The following is a 14,971-nucleotide window of genomic DNA, read 5'->3' as shown; positions in this document are numbered from 1 at the left end:
AATTCAGTTTTACTCTTTCTCTTGTAAAATTTTGAAAATTGCAATAGGTGTGTTACCAAATGATCATATGTTAAATTTTTGTGAAATGAAATCTATGAAAATAATGATGGTTTCAACATCCAAAAAAAAAGGGTATATTATTGCTAACATTTTTTTTTTTGAGTTTTGTGACAACTATTTTGAAGAAAATAAGGAAGTATTACGATATCCGAAGGAAATTTATTAGATTATATAGAATAGCATAGGAAAATGTATAGGTTATAATACCTGCAGAGATTTATAAGAATACTTCTGAATAGTTTTAAGTTCAAATTATGTTTGCATATATTTAGATGTAAAAAATTTGAGTGTGAAATTAATTCCAAAATGAAAACAGTATTGAAACTATGCATACAGAAATAAAAAAAATTAAATTATATCTTTTTATTAAATTTTATTCGAAAAATTGAAAAAAATAATCGTTTTATAGGATAATGTTCAAGTTCACGATTTTTCACTTCAAAGTACGTTTTCAACCATATCTTTCAATCTTGATGTCTATCAGATTTTTTTACTTCTTAATAAATAAAAGAAAGAAAAAATTGAAAATATCTGTGTTTTAAAGGCTATCAAAATGTTTCGAAAATAGATGGATTCAATCTAATGAAATTTTTTTATTTCCAAATGTAATAATTTATTTCTTTTCGAATATTTTATATGGTAAGAAATTACAAATCTATTCAAATGAAAATTAGTAAGAATTATGGTTATTTTAACTAGAGAAAAATTCTCGTATAAGGATATTCAAAATTGTAAACGCTGTTCGGAGAATTCAGAGTAGATGCACCCCCCTAGCCCCCTAAATGAACAGAAATAAGTATGAATAAATTAGTTTTCATAATTTTTCCTGATTTGTTGAAAATGCTTCAACAATTTCATTTCTTTGAATAATAATAGATCATAAAATTATATCACCATGTAGTGTATGTTTTTTTTTTTTGTATTCGGAATTTCTGTACTGGCCATTATGTTAATTATGTAATAGCGTTTAATTTAAACATTTTTGTTATGCACCTTTATGTACATTTCTAAGAATACTTTGACGATTTCTCCTATTTTTTGAAATTATTTATTTATTTCTATTTATATTTAATTAAAATATCAATCTAAATTAATATACTTTTACAAATTGTCGCACAATATTATTTATTTTGCATCTTCTTTGACGGGGTTTTAAATAAATTCTTATAAAATTCGGAATCAAAATCTACCTGTAAGAAATAAATCATAGAATGCGAACGGAATTTTGTTTACTGTAGCATTTATAATTTTGAAACAATAGATTGAAGCTATAGATAAAAACAAAGACATACATACATAACACGAATCCTGATCGATTTCAGTAACTTTTTCAAAATAAAACAAATATAATTTCTTACGTCGTAAATTTCAGCTTCTGAAATGTGTATTTCCTCGGAATCGAGTCGCCTACAGAGAAAACTGCTTTTACAGGCGAAAGGCAAGATAGCTAGAGATAAATATGGTCTGGCGAAATTTACACAGTAAACGAAAAATTTACAGCACATAAATCGCTTCATACAGAAAATAATTTTTCTTTCGACATAAATCGCTTTTATTCCCTCCACCAGTTTTCATTTTTATCGACATTTTACGGCACCTCATTGAAACGTACGGTTCTCAGACAGTCATTCAGTCTATTCAGGAAACGTTTGTGTTATTTGTACTGTCTGAGTCTGCGTCTAGTAGATTAATTCCTGTCATTTCCTTCACATTTGTTGCCGAATTTGAAATTCAAGGATTCTTATCATGAACAGAGAAAAATCAGGGATATATTTGTGGAGCCACATTAAGATACACTTTGATATATTTTTCTGGAGGTAGAGATTGTCAATCAGTTATTCCTGATTTGTATTGGACTGAACCTGTTATTTTAAAGTATAGAGATCACGATTAAGCCAAGAATCACCGCCAAAATGAATAAAAGACATTTTCTCAGTATTAATTGTTAATTAATCAATTTTCAATAGATATTGAATTTTTTATATAACGATCTATCATCAATTATTTTCATTATTTATAATAAAACGTCCAGTGTTCATCCAGGATAACGAAAGTCAGTGAACATCTTTTTTTTCTTAATATATTACTAGATAACTGATACTGAACTTTGAAATTTCCAGTGAATCAATAATTATAATAGTTTTTATTTTGATTAACATTGAATTATAGATTGAAGTATCAGAAAAATTTTCTAATCTAAATTCAAATGATCTATCGAATGAATATTCACAATATGATATGTATAAATTTAAATTATACCTTAATTATTTTCTATTTATTTAATCTTAAATTAGTTTACGGTACTTTATTATAACATTTTTTTCTTTGCTGATCTAAATAATTCTTTTTATTTAACTGTTTCTAACCAGCCCTAAAAAATTGCTGACACTTTAAACACTCATGCTCTGAGCGGAAAGATAAAAATCCTTAACGCCTATGGCATAATTTCAAAGTTACTTAAGATTTCGTTTTTAAATCGATACGTGTCAAAGAAATCTGTTAGAATCTCTTGATAAAAACTCTAAATTTCAAATAATGTGTTCTTGTGCCGCTTTGTAAACAGACGCGTATCATGATCCACCCAGTATACAAATCATGCCCAACAGTGGAATAATAAATTGAATCTAAATTCCCAATTTGTTTTCTTTTCGGTCACACATCTGCAAAATTATGTTAATTATATATATAAGCATTTAATTTCTTAATGAAAAGCAGAAAGCATTTTCGCAGACATTGAAGAGACTTTGTATTTTTAAATTCACTTTAATACATCCCGGGAAGGCATAATTTATTCACAAGAATGCGCGGACAAGGCACGTCCGCTCACAGCAACAGATTAGGCAAGAAGAGAGGAGAGAGAGGGAAATAAATTATCCCTCGTCTTATATAACTTGAGATATTGATGGGGAAAATATTTTTTCACAGTGCTAATATATTATCTAATATGGATTTCTGACGCATGTCAGTCACAAGTAAGGGAAACACAGGGATCTGTTAAAAAGAATGTGCTTACTGGACATTTTTCTATCCCTTCATGCTGAGCATGTGAATTTCCGACCTAAACATTTACAAATCTTCTCTTGAATTAATTAATAGAAAAAGTGGAATGCGATTAGCAAATAAGAGAATATTTTAGAATGAAGTTACTGTGGGCTAAATTAAGATAAAACATTGGAAATTAATTAAATTGAAATTATAGTTTAAAATATCATTATATATATATATATATATATATATATATATATATATATATATATATATATATATATATATATATATATATATATAATTTTCATATATTCTGCTTTTTTAATGTTTATTTTTAATTCATTATTCTATTATATTCAAAGAAAATAACGAGCTGTACGGAAATAGTCAAAGGGCTTTTTGTGTGGCGATATTTTAACTGGACCCTTTAAGGGAAAAAACCCCCAAACGCCGTTACAATATTTAAGATGCCCGATTTCTCCCAAAATCATTACAAAAAATTCTATTGCTTTTTTCCCCATAATTCTAATAAAATTAATTATTTTTATTATCAATAAACTGTAATCTCACAGATGGTCGTTGAGTTTTGCTATAAAACTGCACATTGTAAATGCGCAATCCGAAATCCGTATTACGATGGCTGGCTCTCGATCTCAGTACTGCTTCAAGGAAATTTATTTTCGAATTAAATTTCTTACACAATTTCTCTTAGAAGTCCCAAACAAATATTTTTGAAATATGAAAATTTATAATCCTCAGAAATTTAATTCTAAATATTTCTAATTTATTAATAATACTTATTTTTGATGTATAGGTCAATATAACTAAAAGTGTTTGTTTGAAGAAAATTAATGAAAAATCATAAAATAACATCAAAAGTAAAAGAAGAAAAGAAAAGAATTTTATTTCTTCTAGTTATTTTTCAAAATTTTAATTAAAATAGCAAAAAAAAAAAAAAAAAAAAATCCCGCGTGAATAAATTTTACGTAATAAAATTTGTTTTCGAACGCAAGATGACAGAAAAATAAAAATTTGAACAATATAACTTCATTTCTTTTCACTTTATTATATTTTACTCAGACACCTAATAATTAAGAGAAAATGTCCATATAAAAATTAGTGAGAAAATATAAAATAAATCCAAAATTTTTTATGTAATATTTTATAGTTTTAAATTATTGTAGGACTCATCTTGTTTCCAATCTACTTTATTCGTATTTGTATACCTGAGAGATATTATTCATTTATTTTTACGAATTTAATAATTTAAACATCGAACTTGAGCAAAACAAGCAATTTTCTCTTCGCATTATGATTAGTTCCCACTTATGCTCATTAATTTCGGTTCGGATATAATTTTGTTGTCAAAATGGCACATTGTTAATCCCATTTTCACATGACTTCCACTATAATTACATTGCGTGGTTCAGCGTTTTCGGAACACGCAATAATCAGCCATGCTGTTACAGGCTTAATGAAGGTTAATGATAGGTAAGAAAATTACGCTATGGTAGCTGCACGGGAGAATGAAATACATATCTTGCAGATACTTGTTTTGGATATAGGTAATGAAAATGCCAATTATTGATTGAAAATCTTTCAATTTTTTTGTGTGTAATCAGACCAGTATCGAGTCAACAGTAAATTAAACCTAGGTTTTGTTCATTATTATACAATTATATTTGCCTTCAAAATAACAAAATAAAGCACTAATATTTATTTCTTTATTGTGCTTCACTTGTTTCTTTACTGTGTTTTACTCATCAGTACTTGGATGCGCACTAAGTACTGATTCCCTGGTCATATGTACTTCCTCTGCTGTCTTATTGCCAACGAGTGTGAATTTTATAGCACTAGAGCCAGAATTGGCGTATCTACGCCAAACATATGGTGAAAGTTAGAAAGCCAAAGTTAAAACACAAAATTGTATTTAGAGAATATATGATAGTAAAAATAATACGTAAAATTCAAAAAATATAAATAAATAAAATATAGTAATAAAATAATAAGTAGATTGTAAAAATAATAAATACTATGCAAATGAATTAGACAATAATAAAATGATAAAAATTTATTATTGGTCGAAAGGGTGATGCAAACTCATTTTTAAAATCTATTAACTTCTCCACTACAATGATGATTTAATTGAACATAGAATTATAGAATTTTTATATTTAAATATGCAATTAATTCGAAGTAATAAACAATTAATAAAATTATCCAGACAATCTTAAGTATCTGAGGCATCTTTTTTATTCTTATGTGAATGTAATTACTGTTTCGAATAGGATGTAATATCGAATTTTCAGGCTAAATAAATTCATAGATCCATTTATATAATCTGACAATTAAAATTAAACCTGGCAATGAAAATATTTTAGGAGCTATATCGCACACTTATCATTCGAAATTCAAAGGGAAAAAAACAAATTTGTATTTTTTTTAATTCTAAAAATTTTAATAAACCCATAGCATACTTTGAAAAACTATTTAATATTTTACAGACAAAGGACTAAGAGTTTGGTTTTTTTTATCTTTCAAGCCTCGCCTTGAAACAATACAAAAGCTATTTTGGAGCCAACTTTACAATTTTGGGAAAAGATCTTGGACTTTCGAGCGGGTTCATTATATAAACTTTTATATCTCGTCAGCCGAAGTTGGATCATGAAGGACAAATTTAGCATAGTCATGTGAATAGGACAACATTTCAGCCAGCATCTTTTTTTTCGAATTTCCACGCTTCAAGACCAGAGAATGTCCGACTTGAATGCATTTGAAGTGCACAAAGGCAGTTACTATGCGAAAGTTTCAAAATGGTTCGCTTAAAGGCTAAATCCGAGATATCACATCAAGGTATTTAGCGTGAAGGTCTATTTCGTCATCTGACTATTATTTGAATTTACGAGGTGAATCCAAATTTAAGTAAAGAGCAATTTATAAAAGGGACATCATTAGTGCCGAACTAAATGAATCACGTGGTAGAGTTTTCAGAAAATAACTGAAAATACTGCCATACAGTCAGTTTTGAAGAAAAATCTCTGTTATTGAAGTAAATGAATGGAAAATCAGTAATGAAATGCAGATGCAATAAATATTTTAGATTTTTCTTGAAACCTCTCTGCAAAATTCGACTCATAAAAATCATTTACAACCAAAACAATTACAAAAATAAGGATAAAGACTTTTATACAACCAAAATTACCGCATTAAAAATTTACAAATGTATTTTACAGAATACCCACAAGGCTACTTTTATACAGAAATAATTTCAGATAACGAAATTCTTCTTCCACCAGAAACTAAGATGTTGACACGAGATGGATTTTCTTCCTACAAACATTTCTCTACTCATAAAGCTGATTTTTTCCCTTTCTTTTTCATCTCTGAGGGCTTATATTTCGGTTGCCATCTCTAAGACGTTAAGAATAGAAGCTTTTCTGGTAAGTCAAAACCGTGACTGCGTCGCCGAGATTTGATCTGAGTTTGAGAAAACTAAAAGAGGATCCAAATATTGTCTCCGACGAGGTGCTTTGTTGTGTTCTTTTTGTTTTGTCTTGCTCTGGAAGAGTGGTATCGAATTCGCCTCCATCACCTTTTATGACAATATAGACCCTTTTCTTTTCGAATGGAAGTCATGAATGAAGTAAGAGTGTTGTTTTGCTCCAAAATGTATCGAAAGGACAGATTTATTTTGGCTTATCTTTTTCAAGGCAGAGGAATCCAAAGGTAGGAGGTTTATAGAAAGGTACGAGTGTGCTTTAAAGGTAAAATAATTTAAAAACTATTATATATATCTGAAAACAATAAAATCCAATAATTATTTTTATAACTTTGTTTTACATTTTATTGTAAATATAAAAATAGTAATTATTACACGCTTCTACTTATGACGCTTTCAAGTTTTGTGTATGGGTGCAAACCTTCCAAATGGTATTGTAATATTTTAGTTAAAGTTGCATTCGTAAATTGCATTGTAAAGTTGTATTGCATTGTAATTGCAAATGTAAAGTTGCATTTGTGTCCCAAATTTAACGCAAGATTTGAATGTGTCACCATTCAAGTAGTAAATTTTTGGCAACCCTATTAAAAACCATTTGATAGCTGATAGTTTAGGGTTACTAAAAATGAAGCGTTACACGATAGTGTTTTTACTGTTGAACAATATTTCAAAAATAATGTAGTTCAAAAATTTGTAAAATCGCTCTCTAGATCGTGTGATTTAACACCATTGGATTTCTTTTTATGTGGTTAGGTGGTTTGTGATTTCTTTATATGTGGTTTTCAAAGGTCTATGACAACAAGTCCACAAGCATGCGTGCATTGAAAGAGGAGATTCAATGCTGCATCAACGAAGTTTAGCCACATTTATGCAAGAGGGCCATAGAAAATTTCAACAGAACTGGGCGTATGTGCCAGCAAAGCCGGGGTGGCCATTTTCCCTAAGTATTATTCCATACATAATCATATCCTGTGTACTTTGAAATTAAATAAAAACATAACAATTTATTTAATTCAAATCTCGCGTTAACGCGTTGTTGTATCGGGTAAAGTTCCAATTTTACTAACACTGAACTCTTAGTTATCAAATGGGTTTTTTTAATGGGGTTGCCAACACTCTACTGTACAAATGGAGTTCAAATGAAAGCTTTAATTTTAGACCACCCTTTAGTAATAATAATATTGTAGTTTCTAAACTGTAAACGTATTTATGAATTTTACATTAAATTTGCTTTTATGTACTACTTGGAAGTGAATTTCAGAAAAAATAAATAATAAAATTTTTGAATACTTACAAATTACGAATTTTAAAATAAATATTAAAAAGCATAATAGGAAAAGTACGAAGATAAAATGCATTTAAGGCTACGTTTCCATTGATGTACTAGAATGTAGCAAATAATTTATTATAAGTATGAAGTTCAAAATAAAACTATAAGAATGTGCGGTGCTTAAAATAATTTTATAAGCAAATTAAAACACACTAAATTTTAAAAAGAAAATAAAAAAACAGTAATTAAAGTATGTAATAAATGCAATTAATATTCCATTTCTTAGCGTATTTATGTCAGCACCTCATTCATTTCGAGTCAATTTTAAAAACCCTATTTTTGAAGGAAAAAAATTATTTTCTTGACTTTAATACATTAAATAAAATTCATATTTTAAAATGTTTTATTAATTATTGATTCTTGAGTTTACGCTAAATCAAAATCTAATATATATGCATTAAAGATGTTGTTGACAAAAAATATAAAATTTGCTTTTCTGGTTTATAAAAAGAAAATGAATCATTTGATAAGTAGTCTGATTATATATTTTATACAGCAATTTATATAATGCTAGTTGTTTTGATAAATAATGGCTGTAAATGACGTGGTGTGAGGACCTCATGATAAAACTGCTCCAAACACTGTACAAGGAAAAATAAGGAATCTAGAGAAATTAAATTCGACATCTTAGATTTGTTAATTATTTTGGAATAATAGGTACTCTCTAAGGAAAGATTTATCATGATCTTAATTCAAAATAAATCGAAAAGTGAAGGGATTTTTCTCAATGATTCAGGAATTACATTAGTGCACAAAAAACATTTTGATGCCACTAAAGTAAAAACAGCACTTATATCTATTTCATTTTCATGCAATTTTTTTCTTTAACCTTAATAAACTTTTAAAATCAGTTTTTAGTACATTTTACAAAAAACTGTTCTGAACTTGTTCTTATAGTTCTCAATTTTTCTTATAAAAATTCTTAATGGATGTTGAATGAAACATTTAATAATTGGCATTTGCGACAAAAAGGAGTATTCTGGAAAATATTCTGTGTGGTCTGTGTGAAGTCAAGTCCTGTAGGGAGATTCTATAAGACTTTGTTCACAGAAGGAATCAATCTCTCTCTGGAATTGAATTCGCAGAGAGAGTTAGGAGCTACGGTCGATGACGCTTATTAATAAAGTAGTAGTAGTTGTTGTTATTTATTTAATGACTTGCTATATGTGTATTATATTAGAGTCCACAAGGAATGGTTTTTGTGTACTTATTAGCTATGCTACTGCTGATTACCTTCAGTGCTTTCTTGATCACTGGCGGAATAAAATGTCATTTTCCATTATACATCTTGTTGAATTTCTTTCATAGTACATACCGAATATTTTTCATAACCTTTCAGTTACAAAAATACGTCTAGCAAAATTATTAAATCGAAAATAAGACATTTGATAGAATATAAACGTCTTTATAAATTTAAGTGATTATCCAATAAAATAACACAGCATTGTTAAAATCTACTGAGCGTTCTTTGGCTGTTAATTCCTGACATGTGGAAAATATGCTACTTAAAAATCGACTATATATTTTTTGTGCTTTTCTCTAATTAATGTCGCAAATCATTAGTAACTGCATGCCACTGACAAACAATTGTTACTCAAGTGCTTATTAGCGTGCGACGTTTTGCGCATATTTTGGCGATCGATCAACACGGTTGATGGACAAGCACCAGAACAGCAAATGAGTATTTTGGAAGCTTTTTTTTCAACCGATTCGATACACATTTTGGCAGAGAACTACAGTTATAATTACAAGACATACCAAATTTAATTTATTTAAGTTATAATATTCATGAGTTATTGAGTTAGACAGAAAATTAGAGAAATAAATAACCATAAGGGTATTAGGCTTCTTAAATAGCTCGAGTTACTTATTAATCAAAGTTTGAAATTAAAAATATTTTTTAAAGAAAAATATTAAGACAAATCTACATTAAGCGTTTAATAGAAATTTTTTATTAACCATTTACCCTAGGGTACAATTTGTCGCTAAAGCCAACTAGTTTTAAATAAGCAAAAATATCCCTTTTCCCTGCATTGCCCTTCTGTAAATAATTTTTTAAAATACTTTTTTTTTCTGGAAGTGTTTTAGTTTTAAAAATTGGGAATGCATAAAATTCATATTAGAAAGGTTTCTAGAGATATAATATCTTGTGTCAATAAAATATCCAAAGTTATAAGAGATATAAGCTGTTAGTATTGTTTTTTTATTTAAAATAGGCTAAACTTAAAAGTAATGTCAAGTGGCCTAATTGTTTTTGGAGATTTCTCGCTAAATGTAGACACTAATAAAATTTTTTTTATCACAATCACAAAAGGCATTTGTCGTCATGTCTTGTATCTATCTAAGAGTCCAAACTTTGGCCGATTTTTAAACGGATGGCACGATTTTATTTTGTATAGTAAGAAACTGGACACTCATTCTAAATCTTAATTTTAAAACATTAACTAATCGATAATAAAGAACAGAAAGAATGTATTTGTTAATTACCGCAAATTGTACCTGCATATTATTTCACATAGCAGATGCATCAAGAATAGTTTAAGAATTCAATGGAATAAAGCATTTATATGTAACAAGAATAAGACCTACCCTTTTTCCTCATTTCTTTTCCTAGTCGCTTAAATGATATCACTTTCTATTAGTTGTCACATCATTGTTATATCTCGTTTCTGATCTCTGTACAAAGAGAAGTCGAAAGGTTGAAAATTACAATCCTGAAAAGTCCGATTCTTGTCTTTTCAGATCGAAATTTTATCCTCCCCAAGCGACGTTCTCAATCGCTGTCACCTGTCAGAGGAAAGCCATCGACGTTTTCATTATCAAAACTATTTCCGCCCCCTTTGACGAAGTAAACAGAAACTGTCATGTCACCGTGATAGGCAAGTGGAAGGCAAAATCGAAAGCTCTAGCCCAGGGGAACAGATTGGAAAGTTAGGTGGCAGGGAAAAGTTTTATATCTTGGATTTGGAAACATGGAGATCGCATGGAGTAGTCGATTGTTTAGAAGTCCTTTACATCATCTTTGAAGTCTCGGTTATTGCAGTTATTTGTCCCGATGGATTTTGTGTAAAACAGAACCATTTACACGGCGGTGCTTCAGAGTATTTGGATTGTGAATTTGTAACCACTTCGGTTTCGAAGCCGAGACCTTACTATCAGGCTACTACAACCTTGCCGAGTACTCAGTTATGTACATTTGAATTCTTGTTCACATGGCGTACAAGTTTTACAGATGGAATTGGTTCAGAAAAAGCCAATGAATTGATAAATTTCATCTGTTAAAGGGCTTAGGATACTTATTTTATTACTTTGGAACAGTGGTATAATTATATTCGAGTGCAAACGATTGTTAGTTCGAGACCCAATTTCACCAGCCCTTATTTACTCTATTTATGGACCAAAGAGTTGTCTGTAAAAGATTATTTAACCAACTATTCGCTGTGTACATGGTTCTGGGATACGCAAAATTCGATAAATCAACAACTTTTGGATGATAAGCTAACTAAGGCTTGACAAATCGATGCCTTTTTAGTAATCGCCATCATCATTTGACCACTTCTTCTTGTTTACAACCGACCACCCCGCCAATACTGAATGGAGCACTATAGTCTGGATTTGTTATGGCTGTTTTTAACATAACCCGTCCATAACACCAGCCGATTCACCGAAATGATATTCTCTTTGAGGCTACCATTCCAGCCATAAAGTGGTCAATCTTTGATATTTCTCCTAATCTTTCTGTACATCTATCATCCGTTGGATATGGCGACGCTTATCCCTAAATAAACCTCGAGTAATCCTGAACCAGATTAACATTTATTTTATTTATAAATTCAGCTTGAATAGTTTTTCAATTTTCTTATTTCTTTTCCTAAGAAAAACCCTAATTGTTCTCTAAAGGAACTTGACGTCTTGCATTATTTATATTCTTAACAAAAGAAAATACTGTTTATGCTTATAACACTTGACGTAATGTATAAAGAGAAGAGCTAACCAAGGAGAAAAACATTAGTATTTTTTCTGTTCCCTTTCCGTAAACAACATCTTTTAGCAAGACATTTGGTTCATAAACTTCTGCATTATTGAATTAACGAGACCGGCTCATGTTTTATTTAGTAAATATTCAACGCATAATGTATGGGATCAAGAAAATACAAAGATTGTTGCAAATGAACGCCAGACACAAACATAAAATTTCGTTTGCCGCAGCATACTTTGGAGTGTTTTAAAGGAAATCGATGAAATGATGTTAAAAATGCATAAATGACGTATGATGTTTTTTTCGATGTTTAGTAAGATAAATTGAAATATTCGTCTTAACATTGACATCGTTTCTTTCTTGAACGAAACAGTATTATTGTCTTTATCAGCAAGATTAACATTATTTTTAATAATAAGAAAATAATGCACTACTTATTCTTAAAAAAATAGTGTTAATTAAAATTATTGAAAGGGTTACCAGCAACAAAAAATACATCTAATAATATATTTAGGATATGATTCTATTTCATTATTAGTTTTTTTTTCAAATTGTTCTATTTATAATGCAAATGAATTTTAATAAACGTAGGTAAAGCTTTAGTTTTGTACTGCTTTTTTTTGTAGTTTACAATTTCAAACTCTAGAAGTGAACATTTCATAGAACACAATTTAACACAGATAAACATTTTTTGTCTATTTTTTTAAACTTCGCTCTTTGACTATTTTAGCATAAATAATTAGATAGAGAAACAAATGCTAACGATAGTATAATAATTCTGCCAACTTTGTAGAAAAAATAGTCATAAGGGAAAAGTTTCTTTAATATGACCTTAAATCGTTCACTTTTGAAAAATAATGTTGACTGATTTCAAAGTGTTGAATTTGATGATGAAATAATTATATCAATTGTTCTATCTTGACTTTTCTGTATCAAACATAATTTAAAATTAAAGACAGTCGCGAAAATTATATAATTGTTTAAGTTGAAATATATTTACGAAATGCGATAAGCACAAGTAACCAAGTAAAAGCACAAGAAGTGTGCAAAACTACAAATATATTCCTATAAGTAGATTCCATTTATCTAGCCTATTCCACAAATTAAAAAATTATTGACAGTTTATTAAATGTCATTTATGGCTGCTTATCTAGAAAAATTATCAAGCCGATTCATAAGAGCAATGTATTGCCCAGATTTAATTATATCGAATTATTTATTCTAGCTTAACAATAATAATATATTAGTTGTTTATGCCTGAAATTTTACCTTTGTTAGATACATAATTTTGATTCAGTTAAACAATGAGTTCTATTTTTAAATCTGCCAGTTAGTTGCTTACATAACCTTCATAAAAAAGATTCTAATACTGCAAAAAAAAGTAATGGGACTTTTGCAATTTCTCTTTGGTTTGGTAACTCTACTAGTTTCCAGCGCTGAAGTAGAGTAGGCGATAACACTTCTATGCAACGTGTCACTCTTGATCCCGCGCTAGTCATTGGAGTGTAGCTGACCGTTAAGCACGGCACCTCCGTTTTAGATTTGCAACAAGAAGGAAATGGGAGCAGTGATTCACTTTTTGTTTGCAGAAGGAAATAAACCTGCGAAAATTATTCGTCGAATGCAACACCCATAATCACCAGAAGTTAAGAAATTTAAACATCAACTATCAGCTGGTAAGATTATGGTAACACTTATTCTGGGACTTGGAAGGCATAGTACCCGTTCATTTCATCTCAATTTAACTGGAAACAGTAAGAACTGTTTTGATGTGTTGCGAACTAAATTGAAACCTACAATCAGATCCAAATGTCTTAGAAAACTGCGGAAAGGTGTCATACAGCAGCAAGATAATGCTCGGCCACAATCTGTCTAACGGACAGCCAAAACAATAAAGGGGACGGGATTAGAAGTGCAGGAACAACCGCCGCACAGCCCAGACCTGACTCAAAGCGATTTTCATAAGTTTGGACCATTGAAGAAACCGCTAAGGGGAAGAAGATTTGCAACCGATGAATAAGTCAAATGATGCGCTACAAAACTGGTTACAGATACAACCCAAAACCTTTTTTTTCTACGACGGAATAAAATAAAAATAAAAAAAAAAACTTGTGCACTGTCCTTTAAAGTCCAGAGTGATTATGTAGAAAAATACTGTATCAGTTTTATATCATTAGAATTAATACATCTTTTCTCAAATGTCCCTTTACTTTATGATTCTCCCTAGTACATAGTTGAATTTTAGGTCGTCTATTGTTAACTAGTATTGGTTTAATTTTGCAACATGAATTGCACATTTAGATACAGTTTACAATAATGTACTAAATATTAATAATAATGTATTACTAATACATAAAATGATCATTTTTATGTATTATTAAAGCATTTTATGTATTAATAATACATAAAATGATTGTTGTTTTCTCTTTGAAAAATTACATCCTATTACTCCAGGCTGCAACATTATATTCAGATATACAATTACATTGGCCTATTCATTATACTAACTTGACCATAACAAAATACTGCTCTTTTAAGCCCAGAAGAAGGGAAGAACACATACTTGTCCTAAACAAACATTTAGGTCACACATACGAAATAACACGTCCGAGTCTCTACGGCCAGAGGGAGGGGAGTGATTAGATTACTGACTGTTGGTCTTTCGGACAACCCTCGCTGGGGACGAAGTTCTTCCCACCGAAAGTCACCCTCTGTATTTATAAGGGGAGGAATGAGAAAGGGGGGAGGAGACGAAGCAAAGTGGTGGAATAAAGACCCATAGGCTTCTTCCAAGTGACAAATTAAAGAGGTTAAAGGAGTACTTGGCACCTTGTTACCAGGAGTGATGCTTCAGACCATTAAATGGGAGTAGGGGGTGGTCGATCTCGCTAGAACATCAGGAGGTCGTCGCTTGGAAGTTCAGTTCTGATGAATGGGGCTCTTTAAATGGTTGGTCAAATGTGAAATTCCTTGGCTAAAAGTGAAATTCCTTGAAAGGATAAATGGGTGGAAATCTTTGCTTTTATTCTGACGTAGTTTCAATGCTAATGTTTCCAGTTTTTAAAACAATAATTAGGCAAGTTTTTTTTTTTTTTTTTTTTTTTTTTTTTTTTTT

At 29.8% G+C, this 14,971-nt stretch overlaps 1 protein-coding gene across 1 annotated transcript in view; it reads right to left on the bottom strand.

Moving 5' to 3' along the window:
* The window catches only part of LOC129962731 (leucine-rich repeats and immunoglobulin-like domains protein 1), a 328,024-nt gene that overhangs the window by 101,893 nt on the left and 211,160 nt on the right, over positions 1-14,971 (bottom strand). The window lies entirely within an intron of this gene.

The sequence above is a fragment of the Argiope bruennichi genome, chromosome 3, assembly GCF_947563725.1.
Source record: "Argiope bruennichi chromosome 3, qqArgBrue1.1, whole genome shotgun sequence".
NCBI lineage: Eukaryota > Metazoa > Arthropoda > Arachnida > Araneae > Araneidae > Argiope > Argiope bruennichi.
Note: the sequence above shows the minus strand (reverse complement) of the source record. Positions and strands in the feature narration are given on the sequence as shown.